The sequence below is a fragment of the Crinia signifera genome, chromosome 11 (assembly GCF_055691185.1).
Source record: "Crinia signifera chromosome 11, ASM5569118v1, whole genome shotgun sequence".
In the NCBI taxonomy this organism is placed as follows: domain Eukaryota; kingdom Metazoa; phylum Chordata; class Amphibia; order Anura; family Myobatrachidae; genus Crinia; species Crinia signifera.
This window is the reverse complement of record NC_139227.1, coordinates 92,101,397-92,128,174: the sequence shown is the minus strand read 5'-3', so window position 1 is coordinate 92,128,174 and position 26,778 is coordinate 92,101,397. Positions and strand designations below refer to the sequence as shown.

The 26,778-nt window shown below is 36.4% G+C and overlaps 37 non-coding genes across 37 annotated transcripts; all 37 read left to right on the top strand.

The window, feature by feature from the left end:
* The first annotated feature begins 33 nt into the window (after positions 1 to 33).
* On the top strand, positions 34 to 115 carry TRNAS-GCU (transfer RNA serine (anticodon GCU)). Its single transcript has one exon. It is a non-coding gene; the product is annotated as a tRNA-Ser (tRNA).
* An 830-nt stretch (positions 116 to 945) lies between these two features.
* On the top strand, positions 946 to 1,027 carry TRNAS-GCU (transfer RNA serine (anticodon GCU)). Its single transcript has one exon. It is a non-coding gene; the product is annotated as a tRNA-Ser (tRNA).
* Positions 1,028 to 1,504: 477 nt separating this feature from the next.
* On the top strand, positions 1,505 to 1,586 carry TRNAS-GCU (transfer RNA serine (anticodon GCU)). The gene has a single exon. It is a non-coding gene; the product is annotated as a tRNA-Ser (tRNA).
* An 817-nt stretch (positions 1,587 to 2,403) lies between these two features.
* On the top strand, positions 2,404 to 2,485 carry TRNAS-GCU (transfer RNA serine (anticodon GCU)). The gene has a single exon. It is a non-coding gene; the product is annotated as a tRNA-Ser (tRNA).
* Positions 2,486 to 2,962: 477 nt separating this feature from the next.
* TRNAS-GCU (transfer RNA serine (anticodon GCU)) lies at positions 2,963 to 3,044 on the top strand. Its single transcript has one exon. It is a non-coding gene; the product is annotated as a tRNA-Ser (tRNA).
* A 528-nt stretch (positions 3,045 to 3,572) lies between these two features.
* On the top strand, positions 3,573 to 3,654 carry TRNAS-GCU (transfer RNA serine (anticodon GCU)). Its single transcript has one exon. It is a non-coding gene; the product is annotated as a tRNA-Ser (tRNA).
* A 269-nt stretch (positions 3,655 to 3,923) lies between these two features.
* TRNAT-GGU (transfer RNA threonine (anticodon GGU)) lies at positions 3,924 to 4,006 on the top strand. Its single transcript has one exon. It is a non-coding gene; the product is annotated as a tRNA-Thr (tRNA).
* A 477-nt stretch (positions 4,007 to 4,483) lies between these two features.
* On the top strand, positions 4,484 to 4,565 carry TRNAS-GCU (transfer RNA serine (anticodon GCU)). The gene has a single exon. It is a non-coding gene; the product is annotated as a tRNA-Ser (tRNA).
* Positions 4,566 to 5,395: 830 nt separating this feature from the next.
* TRNAS-GCU (transfer RNA serine (anticodon GCU)) lies at positions 5,396 to 5,477 on the top strand. Its single transcript has one exon. It is a non-coding gene; the product is annotated as a tRNA-Ser (tRNA).
* Positions 5,478 to 5,954: 477 nt separating this feature from the next.
* TRNAS-GCU (transfer RNA serine (anticodon GCU)) lies at positions 5,955 to 6,036 on the top strand. Its single transcript has one exon. It is a non-coding gene; the product is annotated as a tRNA-Ser (tRNA).
* Positions 6,037 to 6,853: 817 nt separating this feature from the next.
* TRNAS-GCU (transfer RNA serine (anticodon GCU)) lies at positions 6,854 to 6,935 on the top strand. Its single transcript has one exon. It is a non-coding gene; the product is annotated as a tRNA-Ser (tRNA).
* A 477-nt stretch (positions 6,936 to 7,412) lies between these two features.
* On the top strand, positions 7,413 to 7,494 carry TRNAS-GCU (transfer RNA serine (anticodon GCU)). Its single transcript has one exon. It is a non-coding gene; the product is annotated as a tRNA-Ser (tRNA).
* Positions 7,495 to 8,560: 1,066 nt separating this feature from the next.
* Positions 8,561 to 8,642, top strand: TRNAS-GCU (transfer RNA serine (anticodon GCU)). Its single transcript has one exon. It is a non-coding gene; the product is annotated as a tRNA-Ser (tRNA).
* An 830-nt stretch (positions 8,643 to 9,472) lies between these two features.
* Positions 9,473 to 9,554, top strand: TRNAS-GCU (transfer RNA serine (anticodon GCU)). The gene has a single exon. It is a non-coding gene; the product is annotated as a tRNA-Ser (tRNA).
* An 817-nt stretch (positions 9,555 to 10,371) lies between these two features.
* On the top strand, positions 10,372 to 10,453 carry TRNAS-GCU (transfer RNA serine (anticodon GCU)). Its single transcript has one exon. It is a non-coding gene; the product is annotated as a tRNA-Ser (tRNA).
* Positions 10,454 to 11,519: 1,066 nt separating this feature from the next.
* TRNAS-GCU (transfer RNA serine (anticodon GCU)) lies at positions 11,520 to 11,600 on the top strand. The gene has a single exon. It is a non-coding gene; the product is annotated as a tRNA-Ser (tRNA).
* A 714-nt stretch (positions 11,601 to 12,314) lies between these two features.
* Positions 12,315 to 12,396, top strand: TRNAS-GCU (transfer RNA serine (anticodon GCU)). The gene has a single exon. It is a non-coding gene; the product is annotated as a tRNA-Ser (tRNA).
* Positions 12,397 to 12,873: 477 nt separating this feature from the next.
* TRNAS-GCU (transfer RNA serine (anticodon GCU)) lies at positions 12,874 to 12,955 on the top strand. Its single transcript has one exon. It is a non-coding gene; the product is annotated as a tRNA-Ser (tRNA).
* Positions 12,956 to 13,224: 269 nt separating this feature from the next.
* On the top strand, positions 13,225 to 13,307 carry TRNAT-GGU (transfer RNA threonine (anticodon GGU)). Its single transcript has one exon. It is a non-coding gene; the product is annotated as a tRNA-Thr (tRNA).
* Positions 13,308 to 13,784: 477 nt separating this feature from the next.
* On the top strand, positions 13,785 to 13,866 carry TRNAS-GCU (transfer RNA serine (anticodon GCU)). The gene has a single exon. It is a non-coding gene; the product is annotated as a tRNA-Ser (tRNA).
* An 830-nt stretch (positions 13,867 to 14,696) lies between these two features.
* On the top strand, positions 14,697 to 14,778 carry TRNAS-GCU (transfer RNA serine (anticodon GCU)). Its single transcript has one exon. It is a non-coding gene; the product is annotated as a tRNA-Ser (tRNA).
* A 477-nt stretch (positions 14,779 to 15,255) lies between these two features.
* On the top strand, positions 15,256 to 15,337 carry TRNAS-GCU (transfer RNA serine (anticodon GCU)). Its single transcript has one exon. It is a non-coding gene; the product is annotated as a tRNA-Ser (tRNA).
* An 817-nt stretch (positions 15,338 to 16,154) lies between these two features.
* On the top strand, positions 16,155 to 16,236 carry TRNAS-GCU (transfer RNA serine (anticodon GCU)). The gene has a single exon. It is a non-coding gene; the product is annotated as a tRNA-Ser (tRNA).
* A 477-nt stretch (positions 16,237 to 16,713) lies between these two features.
* TRNAS-GCU (transfer RNA serine (anticodon GCU)) lies at positions 16,714 to 16,795 on the top strand. The gene has a single exon. It is a non-coding gene; the product is annotated as a tRNA-Ser (tRNA).
* A 1,066-nt stretch (positions 16,796 to 17,861) lies between these two features.
* On the top strand, positions 17,862 to 17,943 carry TRNAS-GCU (transfer RNA serine (anticodon GCU)). The gene has a single exon. It is a non-coding gene; the product is annotated as a tRNA-Ser (tRNA).
* Positions 17,944 to 18,773: 830 nt separating this feature from the next.
* Positions 18,774 to 18,855, top strand: TRNAS-GCU (transfer RNA serine (anticodon GCU)). Its single transcript has one exon. It is a non-coding gene; the product is annotated as a tRNA-Ser (tRNA).
* An 817-nt stretch (positions 18,856 to 19,672) lies between these two features.
* On the top strand, positions 19,673 to 19,754 carry TRNAS-GCU (transfer RNA serine (anticodon GCU)). The gene has a single exon. It is a non-coding gene; the product is annotated as a tRNA-Ser (tRNA).
* A 1,066-nt stretch (positions 19,755 to 20,820) lies between these two features.
* On the top strand, positions 20,821 to 20,901 carry TRNAS-GCU (transfer RNA serine (anticodon GCU)). Its single transcript has one exon. It is a non-coding gene; the product is annotated as a tRNA-Ser (tRNA).
* Positions 20,902 to 21,615: 714 nt separating this feature from the next.
* Positions 21,616 to 21,697, top strand: TRNAS-GCU (transfer RNA serine (anticodon GCU)). Its single transcript has one exon. It is a non-coding gene; the product is annotated as a tRNA-Ser (tRNA).
* Positions 21,698 to 21,967: 270 nt separating this feature from the next.
* TRNAS-GCU (transfer RNA serine (anticodon GCU)) lies at positions 21,968 to 22,049 on the top strand. The gene has a single exon. It is a non-coding gene; the product is annotated as a tRNA-Ser (tRNA).
* Positions 22,050 to 22,307: 258 nt separating this feature from the next.
* Positions 22,308 to 22,389, top strand: TRNAS-GCU (transfer RNA serine (anticodon GCU)). The gene has a single exon. It is a non-coding gene; the product is annotated as a tRNA-Ser (tRNA).
* Positions 22,390 to 23,206: 817 nt separating this feature from the next.
* TRNAS-GCU (transfer RNA serine (anticodon GCU)) lies at positions 23,207 to 23,288 on the top strand. Its single transcript has one exon. It is a non-coding gene; the product is annotated as a tRNA-Ser (tRNA).
* A 477-nt stretch (positions 23,289 to 23,765) lies between these two features.
* On the top strand, positions 23,766 to 23,847 carry TRNAS-GCU (transfer RNA serine (anticodon GCU)). Its single transcript has one exon. It is a non-coding gene; the product is annotated as a tRNA-Ser (tRNA).
* Positions 23,848 to 24,676: 829 nt separating this feature from the next.
* Positions 24,677 to 24,758, top strand: TRNAS-GCU (transfer RNA serine (anticodon GCU)). Its single transcript has one exon. It is a non-coding gene; the product is annotated as a tRNA-Ser (tRNA).
* An 818-nt stretch (positions 24,759 to 25,576) lies between these two features.
* TRNAS-GCU (transfer RNA serine (anticodon GCU)) lies at positions 25,577 to 25,658 on the top strand. The gene has a single exon. It is a non-coding gene; the product is annotated as a tRNA-Ser (tRNA).
* Positions 25,659 to 26,135: 477 nt separating this feature from the next.
* On the top strand, positions 26,136 to 26,217 carry TRNAS-GCU (transfer RNA serine (anticodon GCU)). The gene has a single exon. It is a non-coding gene; the product is annotated as a tRNA-Ser (tRNA).
* A 270-nt stretch (positions 26,218 to 26,487) lies between these two features.
* TRNAS-GCU (transfer RNA serine (anticodon GCU)) lies at positions 26,488 to 26,569 on the top strand. The gene has a single exon. It is a non-coding gene; the product is annotated as a tRNA-Ser (tRNA).
* The last annotated feature ends 209 nt before the right edge of the window (positions 26,570 to 26,778 follow it).

Here is a 26,778-nt window from a genome sequence, read left to right as displayed (position 1 = left end):
TGTCGGATTGCTGGGTGCATTGTCAACATGGAGGACGAGGTGGCCGAGTGGTTAAGGCGATGGACTGCTAATCCATTGTGCTCTGCACGCATGGGTTCAAATCCCATCCTCGTCGGCTTGATATCTTTTTGGAGCTGATATTTTTGTCAAGATCTTAAATTCTTGTCAATCATGTTATAAAGTCTTTCTTTAAATAACAGACATGCACAGCACACTTTTAGTGTAACTCTAGCATTGCTTTTACAGTAGCAGTCGTGCTATTGGCCAGATTTGACTTGCCATCAAGCCTTTGATAGTGATGAGAACACAGTCCAAATGCTAGAAATAGTTGACTTTAAAGTAGGAAAAGTGGTGTCAGAAAGCCGGGATTGGGAGATAGCAGAAAGACGAGCTGGCCGAGATGGTTAAGGTTATGGACTGCTAATCCATTATGCTCAGCACGCATGGGTTCAAATCCCATCCTCGGCGGTTTAATTTACGTTGTCTGGACATGCTACTTTTGCGAAGAATGCTTGAAGCCAACACTTGAAGCTTACACATCACTGTAAAAAAATACTTTAAATTAAGAAATCTATTTTAAGATCAGAAAAAGATGCTGATTGAAGCTTAAACAAAAATATCAAGATATAAACCAGTAAAGTCAAGATTATGAACAAGATGCCATTTGAAGACAACACAAAAATTTCAGGAATATACCAGTCAAATCAGGAATTCTACTTCAAGATCATGAACAAAATACTCTGTCTTACAATTGGATCTGAAAGGGTTTTCATTTTACAAAATCTTTTATTATTAAGTAAATAAAGTCTAGAACATTCTCTAGGTATTTGTTAAACTTATATGGGCTGCTGATAGTTAAGACAATACAATCCACAGATGTTTAAATTATTGACTTTTAAATGCCACAAGTGGTGTCGGATTGCTGGGTGCATTGTCAACATGGAGGACGAGGTGGCCGAGTGGTTAAGGCGATGGACTGCTAATCCATTGTGCTCTGCATGCATGGGTTCAAATCCCATCCTCGTCGGTTTAATATACGTTGTCTGGGCATGCTACTTTTGCGAAGAATGCTTGAAGCCAACACTTGAAGCTTACACATCACTGTAAAAAAATACTTTAAATTAAGAAATCTATTTCAAGATCAGAAAAAGATGCCGATTGAAGCTTAAACAAAAATATCAAGATATAAACCAGTAAAGTCAAGATTATGAACAAGATGACATTTGAAGACAACACAAACATTTCAAGAATATACCAGTCAAATCAGGAATTCTACTTCAAGATCATGAACATAATACTCATTCTTACAATTGGATCTGAAAGGGTTTTCATTTTACAAAATCATTTATTATTAAGTAAATAAAGTCTAGAACATTCTCTAGGTATTTTTTAAACTTATATGGACTGCTGATAGTTTAGACAATACAATCCACAGAGGTTTAAATTATTGACTTTAAAATGCCACAAGTGGTGTCGGATTGCTGGGTGCATTGTCAACATGGAGGACGAGGTGGCCGAGTGGTTAAGGCGATGGACTGCTAATCCATTGTGCTCTGCACGCATGGGTTCAAATCCCATCCTCGTCGGCTTGATATCTTTTTGGAGCTGATATTTTTGTCAAGATCTTAAATTCCTGTCAATCATGTTATAAAGTCTTTCTTTAAATAACAGACATGCACAGCACACTTTTAGTGTAACTCTAGCATTGCTTTTACAGTAGCAGTCGTGCTATTGGCCAGATGTGACTTGCCATCAAGCCTTTGATAGTGATGAGAACACAGTCCAAATGCTAGAAATAGTTGACTTTAAAGTAGGAAAAGTGGTGTCAGAAAGCCGGGATTGGGAGATAGCAGAAAGACGAGCTGGCCGAGATGGTTAAGGTTATGGACTGCTAATCCATTATGCTCAGCACGCATGGGTTCAAATCCCATCCTCGTCGGTTTAATCTACGTTGTCTGGACATGCTACTTTTGCGAAGAATGCTTGAAGCTTACACATCACTGTAAAAAAATACTTTAAATTAAGAAATCTATTTTAAGATCAGAAAAAGATGCTGATTGAAGCTTAAACAAAAATATCAAGATATAAACCAGTAAAGTCAAGATTATGAACAAGATGCCATTTGAAGACAACACAAAAATTTCAAGAATATACCAGTCAAATCAGGAATTCTACTTCAAGATCATGAACAAAATACTCTGTCTTACAATTGGATCTGAAAGGGTTTTCATTTTACAAAATCTTTTATTATTAAGTAAATAAAGTCTAGAACATTCTCTAGGTATTTGTTAAACTTATATGGGCTGCTGATAGGTAAGACAATACAATCCACAGAGGTTTAAATTATTGACTTTTAAATGCCACAAGTGGTGTCGGATTGCTGGGTGCATTGTCAACATGGAGGACGAGGTGGCCGAGTGGTTAAGGCGATGGACTGCTAATCCATTGTGCTCTGCACGCATGGGTTCAAATCCCATCCTCGTCGGTTTAATTTACGTTGTCTGGACATGCTACTTTTGCGAAGAATGCTTGAAGCCAACACTTGAAGCTTACACATCACTGTAAAAAAATACTTTAAATTAAGAAATCTATTTTAAGATCAGAAAAAGATGCTGATTGAAGCTTAAACAAAAATATCAAGATATAAACCAGTAAAGTCAAGATTATGAACAAGATGCCATTTGAAGACAACACAAAAATTTCAGGAATATACCAGTCAAATCAGGAATTCTACTTCAAGATCATGAACAAAATACTCTGTCTTACAATTGGATCTGAAAGGGTTTTCATTTTACAAAATCTTTTATTATTAAGTAAATAAAGTCTAGAACATTCTCTAGGTATTTGTTAAACTTATATGGGCTGCTGATAGTTAAGACAATACAATCCACAGATGTTTAAATTATTGACTTTTAAATGCCACAAGTGGTGTCGGATTGCTGGGTGCATTGTCAACATGGAGGACGAGGTGGCCGAGTGGTTAAGGCGATGGACTGCTAATCCATTGTGCTCTGCATGCATGGGTTCAAATCCCATCCTCGTCGGTTTAATATACGTTGGCTACTACGTAATATACTTTATGCTACTTTTGCGAAGAATGCTTGAAGCCAACACTTGAAGCTCATCACTTTTGCGAAGAATGCTTGAAGCCAACACTTGAAGATCATCACTGTAAAAAAATACTTTAAATTAAGAAATCTATTTCAAGATCAGAAAAAGATGCCGATTGAAGCTTAAACAAAAATATCAAGATATAAACCAGTAAAGTCAAGATTATGAACAAGATGCCATTTGAAGACAACACAAACATTTCAAGAATATACCAGTCAAATCAGGAATTCTACTTCAAGATCATGAACATAATACTCATTCTTACAATTGGATCTGAAAGGGTTTTCATTTTACAAAATCATTTATTATTAAGTAAATAAAGTCTAGAACATTCTCTAGGTATTTTTTAAACTTATATGGACTGCTGATAGTTTAGACAATACAATCCACAGAGGTTTAAATTATTGACTTTTAAATGCCACAAGTGGTGTCGGATTGCTGGGTGCATTGTCAACATGGAGGACGAGGTGGCCGAGTGGTTAAGGCGATGGACTGCTAATCCATTGTGCTCTGCACGCATGGGTTCAAATCCCATCCTCGTCGGCTTGATATCTTTTTGGAGCTGATATTTTTGTCAAGATCTTAAATTCCTGTCAATCATGTTTAAAGTCTTTCTTTAAATAACAGACATGCACAGCACACTTTTAGTGTAACTCTAGCATTGCTTTTACAGTAGCAGTCGTGCTATTGGCCAGATTTGACTTGCCATCAAGCCTTTGATAGTGATGAGAACACAGTCCAAATGCTAGAAATAGTTGACTTTAAAGTAGGAAAAGTGGTGTCAGAAAGCCGGGATTGGGAAATAGCAGATAGACGAGCTGGCCGAGATGGTTAAGGTTATGGACTGGTAATCCATTATGCTCAGCACGCATGGGTTCAAATCCCATCCTCGTCGGTTTAATTTACGTTGTCTGGACATGCTACTTTTGCGAAGAATGCTTGAAGCCAACACTTGAAGCTTACACATCACTGTAAAAAAATACTTTAAATTAAGAAATCAATTTCAAGATCAGAAAAAGATGCCGATTGAAGCTTAAACAAAAATATCAAGATATAAACCAGTAAAGTCAAGATTATGAACAAGATGCCATTTGAAGACAACACAAACATTTCAAGAATATACCAGTCAAATCAGGAATTCTACTTCAAGATCATGAACATAATACTCAGTCTTACAATTGGATCTGAAAGTGTTTTCATTTTACAAAATCTTTTATTATTAAGTAAATAAAGTCTAGAACATTCTCTAGGTATTTGTTAAACTTATATGGGCTGCTGATAGTTAAGACAATACAATCCACAGAGGTTTAAATTATTGACTTTTAAATGCCACAAGTGGTGTCGGATTGCTGGGTGCATTGTCAACATGGAGGACGAGGTGGCCGAGTGGTTAAGGCGATGGACTGCTAATCCATTGTGCTCTGCACGCATGGGTTCAAATCCCATCCTCGTCGGTTTGATATCTTTTTGGAGCTGATATTTTTGTCAAGATCTTAAATTCTTGTCAATCATGTTATAAAGTCTTTCTTTAAATAACAGACATGCACAGCACACTTTTAGTGTAACTCTAGCATTGCTTTTACAGTAGCAGTCGTGCTATTGGCCAGATTTGACTTGCCATCAAGCCTTTGATAGTGATGAGAACACAGTCCAAATGCTAGAAATAGTTGACTTTAAAGTAGGAAAAGTGGTGTCAGAAAGCCGGGGTTGGGAGATAGCAGAAAGACGAGCTGGCCGAGATGGTTAAGGTTATGGACTGCTAATCCATTATGCTCAGCACGCATGGGTTCAAATCCCATCCTCGGCGGTTTAATTTACGTTGTCTGGACATGCTACTTTTGCGAAGAATGCTTGAAGCCAACACTTGAAGCTTACACATCACTGTAAAAAAATACTTTAAATTAAGAAATCTATTTTAAGATCAGAAAAAGATGCTGATTGAAGCTTAAACAAAAATATCAAGATATAAACCAGTAAAGTCAAGATTATGAACAAGATGCCATTTGAAGACAACACAAAAATTTCAGGAATATACCAGTCAAATCAGGAATTCTACTTCAAGATCATGAACAAAATACTCTGTCTTACAATTGGATCTGAAAGGGTTTTCATTTTACAAAATCTTTTATTATTAAGTAAATAAAGTCTAGAACATTCTCTAGGTATTTGTTAAACTTATATGGGCTGCTGATAGTTAAGACAATACAATCCACAGATGTTTAAATTATTGACTTTTAAATGCCACAAGTGGTGTCGGATTGCTGGGTGCATTGTCAACATGGAGGACGAGGTGGCCGAGTGGTTAAGGCGATGGACTGCTAATCCATTGTGCTCTGCATGCATGGGTTCAAATCCCATCCTCGTCGGTTTAATATACGTTGTCTGGGCATGCTACTTTTGCGAAGAATGCTTGAAGCCAACACTTGAAGCTTACACATCACTGTAAAAAAATACTTTAAATTAAGAAATCTATTTCATGATCAGAAAAAGATGCCGATTGAAGCTTAAACAAAAATATCAAGATATAAACCAGTAAAGTCAAGATTATGAACAAGATGCCATTTGAAGACAACACAAACATTTCAAGAATATACCAGTCAAATCAGGAATTCTACTTCAAGATCATGAACATAATACTCATTCTTACAATTGGATCTGAAAGGGTTTTCATTTTACAAAATCATTTATTATTAAGTAAATAAAGTCTAGAACATTCTCTAGGTATTTTTTAAACTTATATGGACTGCTGATAGTTTAGACAATACAATCCACAGAGGTTTAAATTATTGACTTTTAAATGCCACAAGTGGTGTCGGATTGCTGGGTGCATTGTCAACATGGAGGACGAGGTGGCCGAGTGGTTAAGGCGATGGACTGCTAATCCATTGTGCTCTGCACGCATGGGTTCAAATCCCATCCTCGTCGGCTTGATATCTTTTTGGAGCTGATATTTTTGTCAAGATCTTAAATTCCTGTCAATCATGTTATAAAGTCTTTCTTTAAATAACAGACATGCACAGCACACTTTTAGTGTAACTCTAGCATTGCTTTTACAGTAGCAGTCGTGCTATTGGCCAGATGTGACTTGCCATCAAGCCTTTGATAGTGATGAGAACACAGTCCAAATGCTAGAAATAGTTGACTTTAAAGTAGGAAAAGTGGTGTCAGAAAGCCGGGATTGGGAGATAGCAGAAAGACGAGCTGGCCGAGATGGTTAAGGTTATGGACTGCTAATCCATTATGCTCAGCACGCATGGGTTCAAATCCCATCCTCGTCGGTTTAATCTACGTTGTCTGGACATGCTACTTTTGCGAAGAATGCTTGAAGCTTACACATCACTGTAAAAAAATACTTTAAATTAAGAAATCTATTTCAAGATCAGAAAAAGATGCTGATTGAAGCTTAAACAAAAATATCAAGATATAAACCAGTAAAGTCAAGATTATGAACAAGATGCCATTTGAAGACAACACAAAAATTTCAAGAATATACCAGTCAAATCAGGAATTCTACTTCAAGATCATGAAAAAAATACTCTGTCTTACAATTGGATCTGAAAGGGTTTTCATTTTACAAAATCTTTTATTATTAAGTAAATAAAGTCTAGAACATTCTCTAGGTATTTGTTAAACTTATATGGGCTGCTGATAGGTAAGACAATACAATCCACAGAGGTTTAAATTATTGACTTTTAAATGCCACAAGTGGTGTCGGATTGCTGGGTGCATTGTCAACATGGAGGACGAGGTGGCCGAGTGGTTAAGGCGATGGACTGCTAATCCATTGTGCTCTGCACGCATGGGTTCAAATCCCATCCTCGTCGGTTTAATTTACGTTGTCTGGACATGCTACTTTTGCGAAGAATGCTTGAAGCCAACACTTGAAGCTTACACATCACTGTAAAAAAATACTTTAAATTAAGAAATCTATTTTAAGATCAGAAAAAGATGCTGATTGAAGCTAAAACAAAAATATCAAGATATAAACCAGTAAAGTCAAGATTATGAACAAGATGCCATTTGAAGACAACACAAAAATTTCAAGAATATACCAGTCAAATCAGGAATTCTACTTCAAGATCATGAACAAAATACTCTGTCTTACAATTGGATCTGAAAGGGTTTTCATTTTACAAAATCTTTTATTATTAAGTAAATAAAGTCTAGAACATTCTCTAGGTATTTGTTAAACTTATATGGGCTGCTGATAGTTTAGACAATACAATCCACAGAGGTTTAAATTATTGACTTTTAAATGCCACAAGTGGTGTCGGATTGCTGGGTGTATTGTCAACATGGAGGACGAGGTGGCCGAGTGGTTAAGGCGATGGACTGCTAATCCATTGTGCTCTGCACGCATGGGTTCAAAACCCATCCTCGTCGGCTTGATATTTTTTTGGAGATGATATTTTTGTCAAGATCGTAAATTCCTGTCAGTCATGTTATAAAGTCTTTCTTTAAATAACAGACATGCACAGCACACTTTTAGTGTAACTCTAGCATTGCTTTTACAGTAGCAGTCGTGCTATTGGCCAGATGTGACTTGCCATCAAGCCTTTGATAGTGATGAGAACACAGTCCAAATGCTATAAATAGTTGACTTTAAAGTAGGAAAAGTGGTGTCAGAAAGCCGGGATTGGGAGATAGCAGAAAGACGAGCTGGCCGAGATGGTTAAGGTTATGGACTGCTAATCTATTATGCTCAGCACGCATGGGTTCAAATCCCATCCTCGTCGGTTTAATTTACGTTGTCTGGACATGCTACTTTTGCGAAGAATGCTTGAAGCCAACACTTGAAGCTTACACATCACTGTAAAAAAATACTTTAAATTAAGAAATCTATTTCAAGATCAGAAAAAGATGCCGATTGAAGCTTAAACAAAAATATCAAGATATAAACCAGTAAAGTCAAGATTATGAACAAGATGCCATTTGAAGACAACACAAAAATTTCAAGAATATACCAGTCAAATCAGGAATTCTAATTCCTGAACATGCTACTTTTGCGCAGAATGCTTGAAGCCAACACTTGAAGCTTACACATCACTGTAAAAAAATACTATAAATTAAGAAATCTTTTTCAAGATCAGAAAAAGATAACGATTGAAGCTTAAACAAAAATAATAAGATATAAACCAGTAAAGTCAAGATTATGAACAAGATGCCATTTGAAGACAACACAAAAATTTCAAGAATATACCAGTCAAATCAGGAATTCTACTTCAAGATCATGAACAAAATACTCTGTCTTACAATTGGATCTGAAAGGGTTTTCATTTTACAAAATCATTTATTATTAAGTAAATAAAGTCTAGAACATTCTCTAGGTATTTGTTAAACTTATATGGGCTGCTGATAGTTTAGACAATACAATCCACAGAGGTTTAAATTATTGACTTTTAAATGCCACAAGTGGTGTCGGATTGCTGGGGGCATTGTCAACATGGAGGACGAGGTGGCCGAGTGGTTAAGGCGATGGACTGCTAATCCATTGTGCTCTGCACGCATGGGTTCAAATCCCATCCTCGTCGGTTCGATATCTTTTTGGAGCTGATATTTTTGTCAAGATCTTAAATTCTTGTCAATCATGTTATAAAGTCTTTCTTTAAATAACAGACATGCACAGCACACTTTTAGTGTAACTCTAGCATTGCATTTACAGTAGCAGTCGTGCTATTGGCCAGATGTGACTTGCCATCAAGCCTTTGATAGTGATGAGAACACAGTCCAAATGCTAGAAATAGTTGACTTTAAAGTAGGAAAAGTGGTGTCAGAAAGCCGGGATTGGGAGATAGCAGAAAGACGAGCTGGCCGAGATGGTTAAGGTTATGGACTGCTAATCCATTATGCTCAGCACGCATGGGTTCAAATCTCATCCTCGTCGGTTTAATTTACGTTGTCTGGACATGCTACTTTTGCGAAGAATGCTTGAAGCCAACACTTGAAGCTTACACATCACTGTAAAAAAATACTTTAAATTAAGAAATCTATTTTAAGATCAGAAAAAGATGCTGATTGAAGCTTAAACAAAAATATCAAGATATAAACCAGTAAAGTCAAGATTATGAACAAGATGCCATTTGAAGACAACACAAAAATTTCAAGAATATACCAGTCAAATCAGGAATTCTACTTCAAGATCATGAACAAAATACTCTGTCTTACAATTGGATCTGAAAGGGTTTTCATTTTACAAAATCATTTATTATTAAGTAAATAAAGTCTAGAACATTCTCTAGGTATTTTTTAAACTTATATGGGCTGCTGATAGTTTAGACAATACAATCCACAGAGGTTTAAATTATTGACTTTTAAATGCCACAAGTGGTGTCGGATTGCTGGGTGCATTGTCAACATGGAGGACGAGGTGGCCGAGTGGTTAAGGCGATGGACTGCTAATCCATTGTGCTCTGCACGCATGGGTTCAAATCCCATCCTCGTCGGCTTGATATCTTTTTGGAGCTGATATTTTTGTCAAGATCTTAAATTCCTGTCAATCATGTTATAAAGTCTTTCTTTAAATAACAGACATGCACAGCACACTTTTAGTGTAACTCTAGCATTGCTTTTACAGTAGCAGTCGTGCTATTGGCCAGATGTGACTTGCCATCAAGCCTTTGATAGTGATGAGAACACAGTCCAAATGCTAGAAATAGTTGACTTTAAAGTAGGAAAAGTGGTGTCAGAAAGCCGGGATTGGGAGATAGCAGAAAGACGAGCTGGCCGAGATGGTTAAGGTTATGGACTGCTAATCCATTATGCTCAGCACGCATGGGTTCAAATCCCATCCTCGTCGGTTTAATCTACGTTGTCTGGACATGCTACTTTTGCGAAGAATGCTTGAAGCTTACACATCACTGTAAAAAAATACTTTAAATTAAGAAATCTATTTTAAGATCAGAAAAAGATGCTGATTGAAGCTTAAACAAAAATATCAAGATATAAACCAGTAAAGTCAAGATTATGAACAAGATGCCATTTGAAGACAACACAAAAATTTCAAGAATATACCAGTCAAATCAGGAATTCTACTTCAAGATCATGAACATAATAATCAGTCTTACAATTGGATCTGAAAGTGTTTTCATTTTACAAAATCATTTATTATTAAGTAAATAAAGTCTAGAACATTCTCTAGGTATTTGTTAAACTTATATGGGCTGCTGATAGTTTAGACAATACAATCCACAGAGGTTTAAATTATTGACTTTTAAATGCCACAAGTGGTGTCGGATTGCTGGGTGTATTGTCAACATGGAGGACGAGGTGGCCGAGTGGTTAAGGCGATGGACTGCTAATCCATTGTGCTCTGCACGCATGGGTTCAAATCCCATCCTCGTCGGCTTGATATTTTTTTGGAGATGATATTTTTGTCAAGATCGTAAATTCCTGTCAATCATGTTATAAAGTCTTTCTTTAAATAACAGACATGCACAGCACACTTTTAGTGTAACTCTAGCATTGCTTTTACAGTAGCAGTCGTGCTATTGGCCAGATGTGACTTGCCATCAAGCCTTTGATAGTGATGAGAACACAGTCCAAATGCTAGAAATAGTTGACTTTAAAGTAGGAAAAGTGGTGTCAGAAAGCCGGGATTGGGAGATAGCAGAAAGACGAGCTGGCCGAGATGGTTAAGGTTATGGACTGCTAATCCATTATGCTCAGCACGCATGGGTTCAAATCCCATCCTCGTCGGTTTAATTTACGTTGTCTGGACATGCTACTTTTGCGAAGAATGCTTGAAGCCAACACTTGAAGCTTACACATCACTGTAAAAAAATACTTTAAATTAAGAAATCTATTTCAAGATCAGAAAAAGATGCCGATTGAAGCTTAAACAAAAATATCAAGATATAAACCAGTAAAGTCAAGATTATGAACAAGATGCCATTTGAAGACAACACAAAAATTTCAAGAATATACCAGTCAAATCAGGAATTCTACTTCCTGGACATGCTACTTTTGCGCAGAATGCTTGAAGCCAACACTTGAAGCTTACACATCACTGTAAAAAAATACTATAAATTAAGAAATCTTTTTCAAGATCAGAAAAAGATAACGATTGAAGCTTAAACAAAAATAATAAGATATAAACCAGTAAAGTCAAGATTATGAACAAGATGCCATTTGAAGACAACACAAAAATTTCAAGAATATACCAGTCAAATCAGGAATTCTACTTCAAGATCATGAACAAAATACTCAGTCTTACAATTGGATCTGAAAGGGTTTTCATTTTACAAAATCATTTATTATTAAGTAAATAAAGTCTAGAACATTCTCTAGGTATTTGTTAAACTTATATGGGCTGCTGATAGTTAAGACAATACAATCCACAGAGGTTTAAATTATTGACTTTTAAATGCCAAAAGTGGTGTCGGATTGCTGGGTGCATTGTCAACATGGAGGACGAGGTGGCCGAGTGGTTAGGCGATGGACTGCTAATCCATTGTGCTCTGCACGCATGGGTTCAAATGCCATCCTCGTCGGTTTAATTAACGTTGTCTGGACATGCTACTTTTGCGAAGAATGCTTGAAGCCAACACTTGAAGCTTACACATCACTGTAAAAAAAATACTTTAAATTAAGAAATCTATTTTAAGATCAGAAAAAGATGCTGATTGAAGCTAAAACAAAAATATCAAGATATAAACCAGTAAAGTCAAGATTATGAACAAGATGCCATTTGAAGACAACACAAAAATTTCAAGAATATACCAGTCAAATCAGGAATTCTACTTCCTGGACATGCTACTTTTGCGAAGAATGCTTGAAGCCAACACTTGAAGCTTACACATCACTGTAAAAAAATACTATAAATTAAGAAATCTTTTTCAAGATCAGAAAAAGATAACGATTGAAGCTTAAACAAAAATAACAAGATATAAACCAGTAAAGTCAAGATTATGAACAAGATGCCATTTGAAGACAACACAAAAATTTCAAGAATATACCAGTCAAATCAGGAATTCTACTTCAAGATCATGAACAAAATACTCTGTCTTACAATTGGATCTGAAAGGGTTTTCATTTTACAAAATCTTTTATTATTAAGTAAATAAAGTCTAGAACATTCTCTAGGTATTTGTTAAACTTATATGGGCTGCTGATAGTTAAGACAATACAATCCACAGATGTTTAAATTATTGACTTTTAAATGCCACAAGTGGTGTCGGATTGCTGGGTGCATTGTCAACATGGAGGACGAGGTGGCCGAGTGGTTAAGGCGATGGACTGCTAATCCATTGTGCTCTGCATGCATGGGTTCAAATCCCATCCTCGTCGGTTTAATATACGTTGTCTGGGCATGCTACTTTTGCGAAGAATGCTTGAAGCCAACACTTGAAGCTTACACATCACTGTAAAAAAATACTTTAAATTAAGAAATCTATTTCAAGATCAGAAAAAGATGCCGATTGAAGCTTAAACAAAAATATCAAGATATAAACCAGTAAAGTCAAGATTATGAACAAGATGCCATTTGAAGACAACACAAACATTTCAAGAATATACCAGTCAAATCAGGAATTCTACTTCAAGATCATGAACATAATACTCATTCTTACAATTGGATCTGAAAGGGTTTTCATTTTACAAAATCATTTATTATTAAGTAAATAAAGTCTAGAACATTCTCTAGGTATTTTTTAAACTTATATGGACTGCTGATAGTTTAGACAATACAATCCACAGAGGTTTAAATTATTGACTTTTAAATGCCACAAGTGGTGTCGGATTGCTGGGTGCATTGTCAACATGGAGGACGAGGTGGCCGAGTGGTTAAGGCGATGGACTGCTAATCCATTGTGCTCTGCACGCATGGGTTCAAATCCCATCCTCGTCGGCTTGATATCTTTTTGGAGCTGATATTTTTGTCAAGATCTTAAATTCCTGTCAATCATGTTTAAAGTCTTTCTTTAAATAACAGACATGCACAGCACACTTTTAGTGTAACTCTAGCATTGCTTTTACAGTAGCAGTCGTGCTATTGGCCAGATTTGACTTGCCATCAAGCCTTTGATAGTGATGAGAACACAGTCCAAATGCTAGAAATAGTTGACTTTAAAGTAGGAAAAGTGGTGTCAGAAAGCCGGGATTGGGAAATAGCAGATAGACGAGCTGGCCGAGATGGTTAAGGTTATGGACTGGTAATCCATTATGCTCAGCACGCATGGGTTCAAATCCCATCCTCGTCGGTTTAATTTACGTTGTCTGGACATGCTACTTTTGCGAAGAATGCTTGAAGCCAACACTTGAAGCTTACACATCACTGTAAAAAAATACTTTAAATTAAGAAATCAATTTCAAGATCAGAAAAAGATGCCGATTGAAGCTTAAACAAAAATATCAAGATATAAACCAGTAAAGTCAAGATTATGAACAAGATGCCATTTGAAGACAACACAAACATTTCAAGAATATACCAGTCAAATCAGGAATTCTACTTCAAGATCATGAACATAATACTCAGTCTTACAATTGGATCTGAAAGTGTTTTCATTTTACAAAATCTTTTATTATTAAGTAAATAAAGTCTAGAACATTCTCTAGGTATTTGTTAAACTTATATGGGCTGCTGATAGTTAAGACAATACAATCCACAGAGGTTTAAATTATTGACTTTTAAATGCCACAAGTGGTGTCGGATTGCTGGGTGCATTGTCAACATGGAGGACGAGGTGGCCGAGTGGTTAAGGCGATGGACTGCTAATCCATTGTGCTCTGCACGCATGGGTTCAAATCCCATCCTCGTCGGTTTGATATCTTTTTGGAGCTGATATTTTTGTCAAGATCTTAAATTCTTGTCAATCATGTTATAAAGTCTTTCTTTAAATAACAGACATGCACAGCACACTTTTAGTGTAACTCTAGCATTGCTTTTACAGTAGCAGTCGTGCTATTGGCCAGATTTGACTTGCCATCAAGCCTTTGATAGTGATGAGAACACAGTCCAAATGCTAGAAATAGTTGACTTTAAAGTAGGAAAAGTGGTGTCAGAAAGCCGGGGTTGGGAGATAGCAGAAAGACGAGCTGGCCGAGATGGTTAAGGTTATGGACTGCTAATCCATTATGCTCAGCACGCATGGGTTCAAATCCCATCCTCGGCGGTTTAATTTACGTTGTCTGGACATGCTACTTTTGCGAAGAATGCTTGAAGCCAACACTTGAAGCTTACACATCACTGTAAAAAAATACTTTAAATTAAGAAATCTATTTTAAGATCAGAAAAAGATGCTGATTGAAGCTTAAACAAAAATATCAAGATATAAACCAGTAAAGTCAAGATTATGAACAAGATGCCATTTGAAGACAACACAAAAATTTCAGGAATATACCAGTCAAATCAGGAATTCTACTTCAAGATCATGAACAAAATACTCTGTCTTACAATTGGATCTGAAAGGGTTTTCATTTTACAAAATCTTTTATTATTAAGTAAATAAAGTCTAGAACATTCTCTAGGTATTTGTTAAACTTATATGGGCTGCTGATAGTTAAGACAATACAATCCACAGATGTTTAAATTATTGACTTTTAAATGCCACAAGTGGTGTCGGATTGCTGGGTGCATTGTCAACATGGAGGACGAGGTGGCCGAGTGGTTAAGGCGATGGACTGCTAATCCATTGTGCTCTGCATGCATGGGTTCAAATCCCATCCTCGTCGGTTTAATATACGTTGTCTGGGCATGCTACTTTTGCGAAGAATGCTTGAAGCCAACACTTGAAGCTTACACATCACTGTAAAAAAATACTTTAAATTAAGAAATCTATTTCATGATCAGAAAAAGATGCCGATTGAAGCTTAAACAAAAATATCAAGATATAAACCAGTAAAGTCAAGATTATGAACAAGATGCCATTTGAAGACAACACAAACATTTCAAGAATATACCAGTCAAATCAGGAATTCTACTTCAAGATCATGAACATAATACTCATTCTTACAATTGGATCTGAAAGGGTTTTCATTTTACAAAATCATTTATTATTAAGTAAATAAAGTCTAGAACATTCTCTAGGTATTTTTTAAACTTATATGGACTGCTGATAGTTTAGACAATACAATCCACAGAGGTTTAAATTATTGACTTTTAAATGCCACAAGTGGTGTCGGATTGCTGGGTGCATTGTCAACATGGAGGACGAGGTGGCCGAGTGGTTAAGGCGATGGACTGCTAATCCATTGTGCTCTGCACGCATGGGTTCAAATCCCATCCTCGTCGGCTTGATATCTTTTTGGAGCTGATATTTTTGTCAAGATCTTAAATTCCTGTCAATCATGTTATAAAGTCTTTCTTTAAATAACAGACATGCACAGCACACTTTTAGTGTAACTCTAGCATTGCTTTTACAGTAGCAGTCGTGCTATTGGCCAGATGTGACTTGCCATCAAGCCTTTGATAGTGATGAGAACACAGTCCAAATGCTAGAAATAGTTGACTTTAAAGTAGGAAAAGTGGTGTCAGAAAGCCGGGATTGGGAGATAGCAGAAAGACGAGCTGGCCGAGATGGTTAAGGTTATGGACTGCTAATCCATTATGCTCAGCACGCATGGGTTCAAATCCCATCCTCGTCGGTTTAATCTACGTTGTCTGGACATGCTACTTTTGCGAAGAATGCTTGAAGCTTACACATCACTGTAAAAAAATACTTTAAATTAAGAAATCTATTTCAAGATCAGAAAAAGATGCTGATTGAAGCTTAAACAAAAATATCAAGATATAAACCAGTAAAGTCAAGATTATGAACAAGATGCCATTTGAAGACAACACAAAAATTTCAAGAATATACCAGTCAAATCAGGAATTCTACTTCAAGATCATGAAAAAAATACTCTGTCTTACAATTGGATCTGAAAGGGTTTTCATTTTACAAAATCTTTTATTATTAAGTAAATAAAGTCTAGAACATTCTCTAGGTATTTGTTAAACTTATATGGGCTGCTGATAGGTAAGACAATACAATCCACAGAGGTTTAAATTATTGACTTTTAAATGCCACAAGTGGTGTCGGATTGCTGGGTGCATTGTCAACATGGAGGACGAGGTGGCCGAGTGGTTAAGGCGATGGACTGCTAATCCATTGTGCTCTGCACGCATGGGTTCAAATCCCATCCTCGTCGGTTTAATTTACGTTGTCTGGACATGCTACTTTTGCGAAGAATGCTTGAAGCCAACACTTGAAGCTTACACATCACTGTAAAAAAATACTTTAAATTAAGAAATCTATTTTAAGATCAGAAAAAGATGCTGATTGAAGCTAAAACAAAAATATCAAGATATAAACCAGTAAAGTCAAGATTATGAACAAGATGCCATTTGAAGACAACACAAAAATTTCAAGAATATACCAGTCAAATCAGGAATTCTACTTCAAGATCATGAACAAAATACTCTGTCTTACAATTGGATCTGAAAGGGTTTTCATTTTACAAAATCTTTTATTATTAAGTAAATAAAGTCTAGAACATTCTCTAGGTATTTGTTAAACTTATATGGGCTGCTGATAGTTTAGACAATACAATCCACAGAGGTTTAAATTATTGACTTTTAAATGCCACAAGTGGTGTCGGATTGCTGGGTGTATTGTCAACATGGAGGACGAGGTGGCCGAGTGGTTAAGGCGATGGACTGCTAATCCATTGTGCTCTGCACGCATGGGTTCAAAACCCATCCTCGTCGGCTTGATATTTTTTTGGAGATGATATTTTTGTCAAGATCGTAAATTCCTGTCAGTCATGTTATAAAGTCTTTCTTTAAATAACAGACATGCACAGCACACTTTTAGTGTAACTCTAGCATTGCTTTTACAGTAGCAGTCGTGCTATTGGCCAGATGTGACTTGCCATCAAGCCTTTGATAGTGATGAGAACACAGTCCAAATGCTATAAATAGTTGACTTTAAAGTAGGAAAAGTGGTGTCAGAAAGCCGGGATTGGGAGATAGCAGAAAGACGAGCTGGCCGAGATGGTTAAGGTTATGGACTGCTAATCTATTATGCTCAGCACGCATGGGTTCAAATCCCATCCTCGTCGGTTTAATTTACGTTGTCTGGACATGCTACTTTTGCGAAGAATGCTTGAAGCCAACACTTGAAGCTTACACATCACTGTAAAAAAATACTTTAAATTAAGAAATCTATTTCAAGATCAGAAAAAGATGCCGATTGAAGCTTAAACAAAAATATCAAGATATAAACCAGTAAAGTCAAGATTATGAACAAGATGCCATTTGAAGACAACACAAAAATTTCAAGAATATACCAGTCAAATCAGGAATTCTAATTCCTGAACATGCTACTTTTGCGCAGAATGCTTGAAGCCAACACTTGAAGCTTACACATCACTGTAAAAAAATACTATAAATTAAGAAATCTTTTTCAAGATCAGAAAAAGATAACGATTGAAGCTTAAACAAAAATAATAAGATATAAACCAGTAAAGTCAAGATTATGAACAAGATGCCATTTGAAGACAACACAAAAATTTCAAGAATATACCAGTCAAATCAGGAATTCTACTTCAAGATCATGAACAAAATACTCTGTCTTACAATTGGATCTGAAAGGGTTTTCATTTTACAAAATCATTTATTATTAAGTAAATAAAGTCTAGAACATTCTCTAGGTATTTGTTAAACTTATATGGGCTGCTGATAGTTTAGACAATACAATCCACAGAGGTTTAAATTATTGACTTTTAAATGCCACAAGTGGTGTCGGATTGCTGGGGGCATTGTCAACATGGAGGACGAGGTGGCCGAGTGGTTAAGGCGATGGACTGCTAATCCATTGTGCTCTGCACGCATGGGTTCAAATCCCATCCTCGTCGGTTCGATATCTTTTTGGAGCTGATATTTTTGTCAAGATCTTAAATTCTTGTCAATCATGTTATAAAGTCTTTCTTTAAATAACAGACATGCACAGCACACTTTTAGTGTAACTCTAGCATTGCATTTACAGTAGCAGTCGTGCTATTGGCCAGATGTGACTTGCCATCAAGCCTTTGATAGTGATGAGAACACAGTCCAAATGCTAGAAATAGTTGACTTTAAAGTAGGAAAAGTGGTGTCAGAAAGCCGGGATTGGGAGATAGCAGAAAGACGAGCTGGCCGAGATGGTTAAGGTTATGGACTGCTAATCCATTATGCTCAGCACGCATGGGTTCAAATCTCATCCTCGTCGGTTTAATTTACGTTGTCTGGACATGCTACTTTTGCGAAGAATGCTTGAAGCCAACACTTGAAGCTTACACATCACTGTAAAAAAATACTTTAAATTAAGAAATCTATTTTAAGATCAGAAAAAAATGCTGATTGAAGCTTAAACAAAAATATCAAGATATAAACCAGTAAAGTCAAGATTATGAACAAGATGCCATTTGAAGACAACACAAAAATTTCAAGAATATACCAGTCAAATCAGGAATTCTACTTCAAGATCATGAACAAAATACTCTGTCTTACAATTGGATCTGAAAGGGTTTTCATTTTACAAAATCATTTATTATTAAGTAAATAAAGTCTAGAACATTCTCTAGGTATTTTTTAAACTTATATGGGCTGCTGATAGTTTAGACAATACAATCCACAGAGGTTTAAATTATTGACTTTTAAATGCCACAAGTGGTGTCGGATTGCTGGGTGCATTGTCAACATGGAGGACGAGGTGGCCGAGTGGTTAAGGCGATGGACTGCTAATCCATTGTGCTCTGCACGCATGGGTTCAAATCCCATCCTCGTCGGCTTGATATCTTTTTGGAGCTGATATTTTTGTCAAGATCTTAAATTCCTGTCAATCATGTTATAAAGTCTTTCTTTAAATAACAGACATGCACAGCACACTTTTAGTGTAACTCTAGCATTGCTTTTACAGTAGCAGTCGTGCTATTGGCCAGATGTGACTTGCCATCAAGCCTTTGATAGTGATGAGAACACAGTCCAAATGCTAGAAATAGTTGACTTTAAAGTAGGAAAAGTGGTGTCAGAAAGCCGGGATTGGGAGATAGCAGAAAGACGAGCTGGCCGAGATGGTTAAGGTTATGGACTGCTAATCCATTATGCTCAGCACGCATGGGTTCAAATCCCATCCTCGTCGGTTTAATCTACGTTGTCTGGACATGCTACTTTTGCGAAGAATGCTTGAAGCTTACACATCACTGTAAAAAAATACTTTAAATTAAGAAATCTATTTTAAGATCAGAAAAAGATGCTGATTGAAGCTTAAACAAAAATATCAAGATATAAACCAGTAAAGTCAAGATTATGAACAAGATGCCATTTGAAGACAACACAAAAATTTCAAGAATATACCAGTCAAATCAGGAATTCTACTTCAAGATCATGAACATAATAATCAGTTTTACAATTGGATCTGAAAGTGTTTTCATTTTACAAAATCATTTATTATTAAGTAAATAAAGTCTAGAACATTCTCTAGGTATTTGTTAAACTTATATGGGCTGCTGATAGTTTAGACAATACAATCCACAGAGGTTTAAATTATTGACTTTTAAATGCCACAAGTGGTGTCGGATTGCTGGGTGTATTGTCAACATGGAGGACGAGGTGGCCGAGTGGTTAAGGCGATGGACTGCTAATCCATTGTGCTCTGCACGCATGGGTTCAAATCCCATCCTCGTCGGCTTGATATTTTTTTGGAGATGATATTTTTGTCAAGATCGTAAATTCCTGTCAATCATGTTATAAAGTCTTTCTTTAAATAACAGACATGCACAGCACACTTTTAGTGTAACTCTAGCATTGCTTTTACAGTAGCAGTCGTGCTATTGGCCAGATGTGACTTGCCATCAAGCCTTTGATAGTGATGAGAACACAGTCCAAATGCTAGAAATAGTTGACTTTAAAGTAGGAAAAGTGGTGTCAGAAAGCCGGGATTGGGAGATAGCAGAAAGACGAGCTGGCCGAGATGGTTAAGGTTATGGACTGCTAATCCATTATGCTCAGCACGCATGGGTTCAAATCCCATCCTCGTCGGTTTAATTTACGTTGTCTGGACATGCTACTTTTGCGAAGAATGCTTGAAGCCAACACTTGAAGCTTACACATCACTGTAAAAAAATACTTTAAATTAAGAAATCTATTTCAAGATCAGAAAAAGATGCCGATTGAAGCTTAAACAAAAATATCAAGATATAAACCAGTAAAGTCAAGATTATGAACAAGATGCCATTTGAAGACAACACAAAAATTTCAAGAATATACCAGTCAAATCAGGAATTCTACTTCCTGGACATGCTACTTTTGCGCAGAATGCTTGAAGCCAACACTTGAAGCTTACACATCACTGTAAAAAAATACTATAAATTAAGAAATCTTTTTCAAGATCAGAAAAAGATAACGATTGAAGCTTAAACAAAAATAATAAGATATAAACCAGTAAAGTCAAGATTATGAACAAGATGCCATTTGAAGACAACACAAAAATTTCAAGAATATACCAGTCAAATCAGGAATTCTACTTCAAGATCATGAACAAAATACTCAGTCTTACAATTGGATCTGAAAGGGTTTTCATTTTACAAAATCATTTATTATTAAGTAAATAAAGTCTAGAACATTCTCTAGGTATTTGTTAAACTTATATGGGCTGCTGATAGTTAAGACAATACAATCCACAGAGGTTTAAATTATTGACTTTTAAATGCCAAAAGTGGTGTCGGATTGCTGGGTGCATTGTCAACATGGAGGACGAGGTGGCCGAGTGGTTAGGCGATGGACTGCTAATCCATTGTGCTCTGCACGCATGGGTTCAAATGCCATCCTCGTCGGTTTAATTAACGTTGTCTGGACATGCTACTTTTGCGAAGAATGCTTGAAGCCAACACTTGAAGCTTACACATCACTGTAAAAAAAATACTTTAAATTAAGAAATCTATTTTAAGATCAGAAAAAGATGCTGATTGAAGCTAAAACAAAAATATCAAGATATAAACCAGTAAAGTCAAGATTATGAACAAGATGCCATTTGAAGACAACACAAAAATTTCAAGAATATACCAGTCAAATCAGGAATTCTACTTCCTGGACATGCTACTTTTGCGAAGAATGCTTGAAGCCAACACTTGAAGCTTACACATCACTGTAAAAAAATACTATAAATTAAGAAATCTTTTTCAAGATCAGAAAAAGATAACGATTGAAGCTTAAACAAAAATAACAAGATATAAACCAGTAAAGTCAAGATTATGAACAAGATGCCATTTGAAGACAACACAAAAATTTCAAGAATATACCAGTCAAATCAGGAATTCTACTTCAAGATCATGAACAAAATACTCTGTCTTACAATTGGATCTGAAAGGGTTTTCATTTTACAAAATCATTTATTATTAAGTAAATAAAGTCTAGAACATTCTCTAGGTATTTGTTAAACTTATATGGGCTGCTGATAGTTTAGACAATACAATCCACAGAGGTTTAAATTATTGACTTTTAAATGCCACAAGTGGTGTCGGATTGCTGGGTGCATTGTCAACATGGAGGACGAGGTGGCCGAGTGGTTAAGGCGATGGACTGCTAATCCATTGTGCTCTGCACGCATGGGTTCAAATCCAATCCTCGTCGGCTTGATATTTTTTTGGAGATGATATTTTTGTCAAGATCGTAAATTCCTGTCAATCATGTTATAAAGTCTTTCTTTAAATAACAGACATGCACAGCACACTTTTAGTGTAACTCTAGCATTGCTTTTACAGTAGCAGTCGTGCTATTGGCCAGATGTGACTTGCCATCAAGCATTTGATAGTGATGAGAACACAGTCCAAATGCTAGAAATAATTGACTTTAAAGTAGGAAAAGTGGTGTCAGAAAGCCGGGATTGGGAGATAGCAGAAAGACGAGCTGGCCGAGAGGTTAAGGTTATGGACTGCTAATCCATTGTGCTCAGCACGCATGGGTTCAAATCCCGTCCTCGTCGGTTTAATTTACGTTGTCTGGACATGCTACCTTTTCGAAGAATGCTTGAAGCCAACACTTGAAGCTTACACATCACTGTAAAAAAATACTTTAAATTAAGAAATCTATTTCAAGATCAGAAAAAGATGCCGATTGAAGCTTAAACAAAAATAACAAGATATAAACCAGTAAAGTCAAGATTATGAACAAGATGCCATTTGAAGACAACACAAAAATTTCAAGAATATACCAGTCAAATCAGGAATTCGTCAACATGGAGGACGAGGTGGCCGAGTGGTTAAGGCGATGAACTGCTAATCCATTGTGCTCTGCACGCATGGGTTCAAATCCCATCCTCGTCGGCTTGATATCTTTTTGGAGCTGATATTTTTGTCAAGATCTTAAATTCCTGTCAATCATGTTATAAAGTCTTTCTTTAAATAACAGACATGCACAGCACACTTTTAGTGTAACTCTAGCATTGCTTTTACAGTAGCAGTCGTGCTATTGGCCAGATGTGACTTGCCATCAAGCCTTTGATAGTGATGAGAACACAGTCCAAATGCTAGAAATAGTTGACTTTAAAGTAGGAAAAGTGGTGTCAGAAAGCCAGGATTGGGAGATAGCAGAAAGACGAGCTGGCCGAGATGGTTAAGGTTATGGACTGCTAATCCATTATGCTCAGCACGCATGGGTTCAAATCCCATCCTCGTCGGTTTAATCTACGTTGTCTGGACATGCTACTTTTGCGAAGAATGCTTGAAGCTTACACATCACTGTAAAAAAATACTTTAAATTAAGAAATCTATTTTAAGATCAGAAAAAGATGCTGATTGAAGCTTAAACAAAAATATCAAGATATAAACCAGTAAAGTCAAGATTATGAACAAGATGCCATTTGAAGACAACACAAAAATTTCAAGAATATACCAGTCAAATCAGGAATTCTACTTCAAGATCATGAACAAAATACTCTGTCTTACAATTGGATCTGAAAGGGTTTTCATTTTACAAAATCTTTTATTATTAAGTAAATAAAGTCTAGAACATTCTCTAGGTATTTGTTAAACTTATATGGGCTGCTGATAGGTAAGACAATACAATCCACAGAGGTTTAAATTATTGACTTTTAAATGCCACAAGTGGTGTCGGATTGCTGGGTGCATTGTCAACATGGAGGACGAGGTGGCCGAGTGGTTAAGGCGATGGACTGCTAATCCATTGTGCTCTGCACGCATGGGTTCAAATCCCATCCTCGTCGGTTTAATTTACGTTGTCTGGACATGCTACTTTTGCGAAGAATGCTTGAAGCCAACACTTGAAGCTTACACATCACTGTAAAAAAATACTTTAAATTAAGAAATCTATTTTAAGATCAGAAAAAGATGCTGATTGAAGCTAAAACAAAAATATCAAGATATAAACCAGTAAAGTCAAGATTATGAACAAGATGCCATTTGAAGACAACACAAAAATTTCAAGAATATACCAGTCAAATCAGGAATTCTACTTCAAGATCATGAACAAAATACTCTGTCTTACAATTGGATCTGAAAGGGTTTTCATTTTACAAAATCTTTTATTATTAAGTAAATAAAGTCTAGAACATTCTCTAGGTATTTGTTAAACTTATATGGGCTGCTGATAGTTTAGACAATACAATCCACAGAGGTTTAAATTATTGACTTTTAAATTCCACAAGTGGTGTCGGATTGCTGGGTGCATTGTCGACATGGAGGACGAGGTGGCCGAGTGGTTAAGGCGATGGACTGCTAATCCATTGTGCTCTGCACGCATGGGTTCAAATCCCATCCTCGTCGGCTTGATATCTTTTTGGAGCTGATATTTTTGTCAAGATCTTAAATTCCTGTCAATCATGTTATAAAGTCTTTCTTTAAATAACAGACATGCACAGCACACTTTTAGTGTAACTCTAGCATTGCTTTTACAGTAGCAGTCGTGCTATTGGCCAGATGTGACTTGCCATCAAGCCTTTGATAGTGATGAGAACACAGTCCAAACGCTAGAAATAGTTGACTTTTAAGTAGGAAAAGTGGTGTCAGAAAGCCGGGATTGGGAGATAGCAGAAAGACGAGCTGGCCGAGAGGTTAAGGTTATGGACTGCTAATCCATTGTGATCAGCACGCATGGGTTCAAATCCCGTCCTCGTCGGTATAATTTACGTTGTCTGGACATGCTACTTTTGCGAAGAATGCTTGAAGCCAACACTTGAAGCTTACACATCACTGTAAAAAAATACTTTAAATTAAGAAATCTATTTCAAGATCAGAAAAAGATGCCGATTGAAGCTTAAACAAAAATATCAAGATATAAACCAGTAAAGTCAAGATTATGAACAAGATGCCATTTGAAGACAACACAAAAATTTCAAGAATATACCAGTCAAATCAGGAATTCTACTTCAAGATCATGAACATAATACTCAGTCTTACAATTGGATCTGAAAGTGTTTTCATTTTACAAAATCATTTATTATTAAGTAAATAAAGTCTAGAACATTCTCTAGGTATTTGTTAAACTTATATGGGCTGCTGATAGTTTAGACAATACAATCCACAGAGGTTTAAATTATTGACTTTTAAATGCCACAAGTGATGTCGGATTGCTGGGTGCATTGTCAACATGAAGGTCGAGGTGGCCGAGTGGTTAAGGCGATGGACTGCTAATCCATTGTGCTCTGCACGCATGGGTTCAAATCCCATCCTTGTCGGCTTAATATCTTTTTGGAGCTGATATTTTTGTCAAGATCTTAAATTCCTGTCAATCATGTTATAAGGTCTTTCTTTAAATAACAGACATGCACAGCACACTTTTAGTGTAACTCTAGCATTGCTTTTACAGTAGCAGTCGTGCTATTGGCCAGATGTGACTTGCCATCAAGCCTTTGATAGTGATGAGAACACAGTCCAAATGCTAGAAATAGTTGACTTTAAAGTAGGAAAAGTGGTGTCAGAAAGCCGGGATTGGGAGATAGCAGAAAGACGAGCTGGCCGAGATGGTTAAGGTTATGGACTGCTAATCCATTATGCTCAGCACGCATGGGTTCAAATCCCATCCTCGTCGGTTTAATCTACGTTGTCTGGACATGCTACTTTTGCGAAGAATGCTTGAAGCTTACACATCACTGTAAAAAAATACTTTAAATTAAGAAATCTATTTTAAGATCAGAAAAAGATGCTGATTGAAGCTTAAACAAAAATATCAAGATATAAACCAGTAAAGTCAAGATTATGAACAAGATGCCATTTGAAGACAACACAAAAATTTCAAGAATATACCAGTCAAATCAGGAATTCTACTTCAAGATCATGAACAAAATACTCTGTCTTACAATTGGATCTGAAAGGGTTTTCATTTTACAAAATCTTTTATTATTAAGTAAATAAAGTCTAGAACATTCTCTAGGTATTTGTTAAACTTATATGGGCTGCTGATAGGTAAGACAATACAATCCACAGAGGTTTTAAATTATTGACTTTTAAATGCCACAAGTGGTGTCGGATTGCTGGGTGCATTGTCAACATGGAGGACGAGGTGGCCGAGTGGTTAAGGCGATGGACTGCTAATCCATTGTGCTCTGCATGCATGGGTTCAAATCCCATCCTCGTCGGTTTAATTTACGTTGTCTGGACATGCTACTTTTGCGAAGAATGCTTGAAGCCAACACTTGAAGCTTACACATCACTGTAAAAAAATACTTTAAATTAAGAAATCTATTTTAAGATCAGAAAAAGATGCTGATTGAAGCTAAAACAAAAATATCAAGATATAAACCAGTAAAGTCAAGATTATGAACAAGATGCCATTTGAAGACAACACAAAAATTTCAAGAATATACCAGTCAAATCAGGAATTCTACTTCAAGATCATGAACAAAATACTCTGTCTTACAATTGGATCTGAAAGGGTTTTCATTTTACAAAATCTTTTATTATTAAGTAAATAAAGTCTAGAACATTCTCTAGGTATTTGTTAAACTTATATGGGCTGCTGATAGTTTAGACAATACAATCCACAGAGGTTTAAATTATTGACTTTTAAATTCCACAAGTGGTGTCGGATTGCTGGGTGCATTGTCGACATGGAGGACGAGGTGGCCGAGTGGTTAAGGCGATGGACTGCTAATCCATTGTGCTCTGCACGCATGGGTTCAAATCCCATCCTCGTCGGCTTGATATCTTTTTGGAGCTGATATTTTTGTCAAGATCTTAAATTCCTGTCAATCATGTTATAAAGTCTTTCTTTAAATAACAGACATGCACAGCACACTTTTAGTGTAACTCTAGCATTGCTTTTACAGTAGCAGTCGTGCTATTGGCCAGATGTGACTTGCCATCAAGCCTTTGAAAGTGATGAGAACACAGTCCAAACGCTAGAAATAGTTGACTTTAAAGTAGGAAAAGTGGTGTCAGAAAGCCGGGATTGGGAGATAGCAGAAAGACGAGCTGGCCGAGAGGTTAAGGTTATGGACTGCTAATCCATTGTGCTCAGCACGCATGGGTTCAAATCCCGTCCTCGTCGGTATAATTTACGTTGTCTGGACATGCTACTTTTGCGAAGAATGCTTGAAGCCAACACTTGAAGCTTACACATCACTGTAAAAAAATACTTTAAATTAAGAAATCTATTTTAAGATCAGAAAAAGATGCTGATTGAAGCTTAAACAAAAATATCAAGATATAAACCAGTAAAGTCAAGATTATGAACAAGATGCCATTTGAAGACAACAC